We start from the raw sequence: 3699 nt of genomic DNA on the forward strand, positions 1-3699 counted from the left end.
TGAGCTATTTCACATGTCTCCTTTTGAGTCCTGAACAAGTTGCCCTACGTTGTCATTTGTGACATCTGGATGGAGGAGAGACAACAATCACTAAAGAGCTCTGTTGTTGTATTTGATCTCAACATGCCGACTCTTGTTGTTTTCTTTACTAAATCCTTGCATTACAAAGCCACGACAGTTCCCAGCATTTTCAGCCATGCAAAGTTAGGGCTGACCACATAAATGCGTCCTTGCTGTGTCTTTCGCCGTCTGATATTTCTGTTCTTCGTCAGCAGGCTCCAGCTGTACAAGAACAAGCTGCTTGTGCTGCTGCTGTGTGTGCGTTGGTCCCGTGGCAGCTCTGAGAGATGAAGTAAAGAAGTGCTCGTCCGAGCTCACGTCTGGAAGCCGGCCTGCTGGGCTCGGGTTGCCATCGGATGTGCCAAAGTGGAAACACTCCATGGTCTTCCTGGAAGTGATAGAGCAACTCAAAACAGCGGCGGACAATTCCCACTTGCGGACTCACAAATTGTAGAATGTTGAACACTAATCCAATCTCGAATCATTTTGGGAATAATGCACAAAAGAACTACTGAGTCACAAAGGACGCCTAAAAGCCTGAACATTATAAAGCTCTGAGTCTAAAGAGTCGTCAGATTTAAATAAGTGATTTTCATCTTTGTGTATTTATTCTGCTTATTCATGCTATTTCTGTTAATTCAGGCAGCAAGCCCCATAGCAATTTGTAAGTATGTCATTAAAAATACGATCAATTTTAAAGTCATTACATTAAAATGAGCTCTGTATTACGGTCTGCATCCACTTCATAAAAATAAGTAAACATCATCAGATTACTAAAGAAGACTAAAGCGATTGTTGAGATCGCCACACTTTCACGTGGATTCATGTGCCAAATGGACGTCTGTGAGTGTCAAAGACCTGCACAAATACAATGTTTGATTGTTGCCATTTTGTAACCACGGCACACTGGAACATTCAAAAGCAAATTGTCACACCAGGACAACAAAAGCTTTGTCTCATTCATTCGTGAGGCATGAAGTCAGATTTCAATGCACCGTACGTTTTTTTTTTACTCGGGTCATTAATTCAGATCATAGATTCGTCGCTCATCTCTCTGGCTTTGTGGAGCTGCCGTGTTACGCGGAGACAACTCCTGCTTGGGGCTAATGAGCATGAAGTGAGATGCCCTCTCCACAAACTGCAAAGGCCACCTTCAAAGGAGACATGCGGCGCTGCAGCTCTCGTGGCTGCAGGGAGCCGTCTGCAAAGGCTAAGTTTAATATTTTCTCATGTTACCATAAAACTTCTGGTAAAAGATTACATGTGGAAGGAGTTAGAGCATCCGAGAAGGCCGGGTCTCAGGGTGAATAGTGTACTGCGAACATGTTTAAATGATCCTGTAGGCCAGATTTGCCCCACAGGGAGGATGTTGGTGTCTTTCAGCTGGTCACACTATTCTTGTGGTTTGTTCTCTCGAAGTCTGAAAACAAAGCTTTTCTTTTCTCACTTTTCTAATGAGGTGGTATAATAAGAACTAATCCCCTCTATTCATCTGCTCTTCTCTCCTCTTTCTTTGTCTCCCTGTTGTTATCCCCTCTGTCTTTTGAATACCCTCCAAAAACAAAAAAGTGTAGTAATGCTAACAGGCTCTTCTGATCATTTAAAGAGTTGGGGTCTGTTTGGACACTGAGGTCTGCTCAGTGGGAGATGGTAGAGACTTCATTAGCCTGAATGCCTTTGAAGTCCTCCAGACAGCTACAAGAAACTCTCCTTCTTATCAAAGGAGGAAAGAGACCACCAGAAACAAATCAGACAAAATACAATCATTTGCTCCTTTGCTGCAGCGGTACGAATGGTGACATTTACAGCATAAATTGATTTTTGATGTGAGTAATTGTGGATGTTAATACAACTTACTGTGCAGAGCGGCACAATCAACAGCTAAATGTCCAATTATCTGCTGGAGGGAAATTTGCAAATGCAGTGAGCAATTCAGGAGCATTTAATGTAAATGTCTGTATCAATCATCACTGCGTGGAACAAATAACCAAAGAATCATCTTGAAATTAAACTGAATGAGTAGAAGATTGTAGAAGACTGAGGTTGACTTCTGACTTTCTGCACCAATCACATGTGCCTCTTTACGACATAGCTGACATTAGCTGGAAGTATCCATATAACCTAATGATGCGTGAAACACCACACTGTATTAGTGAGGTGTTTTGGATTAGAGGTCTACATTTCACGCCACCTAACGCTGCCACGTGTTTAGTTGGTCCTTTAATTCCTTCAAAATGAAAGGTGAAAGTGTTCATGGGCTGGAAGCAAAGTCTCTTTGTTTGACTTTGTTGTCTGCGAACATAATTTTGCATTTGCTATTTTAAATGTCATTCTATGGCAGGCAATGGTGCAAGTCTTAATAGTTTTGTAATTCATAAATTGCTACAGAGAAAAGCTTTGTGCAAATTGCAAGTTTTCATATTTGGTTAACTATTTAATTGTATTGTCTGGAAAGCTGTGTTTCAAACCCTTCTTTATAGAGTGAGGAATACACTTCTGGTGAATATTGATTTAATAATGACATCTAATACTGAATTCCAATCCACTCAGAAGCAAAGGGTCCATTTCCTTAGCTATTTGGCATCCAGTCTGATTCTGATGAGCGAACTCAAACACAGAAATCGGGACACAAATCAAGTCTCTTTTGAATCAGGAACAATCCAAATGTTCCAGAAACTGATTCACTGCCAGGTTTTGTCATCGCAATGGTGCCCACATGTGCTCAAAAAATTCACACTGATTACTAATGTTCAGGTTAGGATAATTTGTTCACTACAAATAATAATAATAACAGGGACTATCAGCTGGGATCATCAGCTGTTGTAAGTGACCTCCCTCTTCCCTACAGCTTCCCTTTCATCAGCAGGCCAATTCCTTAGGTCCTTTGCCCCAGTGATGTCTGTCCAGCAGACCAGTATCTCTGCTTCCCAAGATAGAAGAGATGACTTGAGAGCTTCTTGGTCCTTTGTCTCCTGTCTCTGCGTCACTGCCTGATAATCCAGACGTTACCGGCAGCCTTCACTTGATGCTTTATCTCAACCCTGCAGCGCCACAAATATGGGATTCACATTCCCGAACAAGGGATTGTGGGCCGGGGTGTGGGGATGTGGACACTCATCAGTGATCAGAGTATCAAAGGTGAGTGTGTCAACATGTCTGCTGCTTTATTTGATTGTGTACCACACAGACAAGGGGAATGTGTGTGGGATTGGGTTAAACATCTAATCCAAAGTGTGTATCCGAGTGATTATTCTTTAAATTACCCGGGACAAATTTAAATGCTAATGTTGTATTTCCAACGTCCTCATTCAAAGCATATCATATGATTGAAAGCAGATCAGATGATGATGTTCTTAACGTATTGTCAGAGTGTTGCATGTGGCATTTGGAATAATGTCACACTACTCGGCTTTAATGCTGCCACATGAAATAAAAAGCATTCTTCAAGTCTGCATTTAATCATGACTAACGTCTCATAAAACACCTTCCTTGAATAGATCAAATACTTTAAAGCAAAGCTCATTCCCCCTGCTCTCAATTCCGATGCAGTTTGCACTACTACATATCTGGAAGCAAATATTAGACAGGTGTAAAGCAAGGTAAAGTTGCAGGGTAAGTTCTCCCAGAAGAACCCTGTGA

The sequence above is a fragment of the Pungitius pungitius genome, chromosome 5 (genome assembly GCF_949316345.1).
Source record: "Pungitius pungitius chromosome 5, fPunPun2.1, whole genome shotgun sequence".
Classification (NCBI taxonomy): domain Eukaryota; kingdom Metazoa; phylum Chordata; class Actinopteri; order Perciformes; family Gasterosteidae; genus Pungitius; species Pungitius pungitius.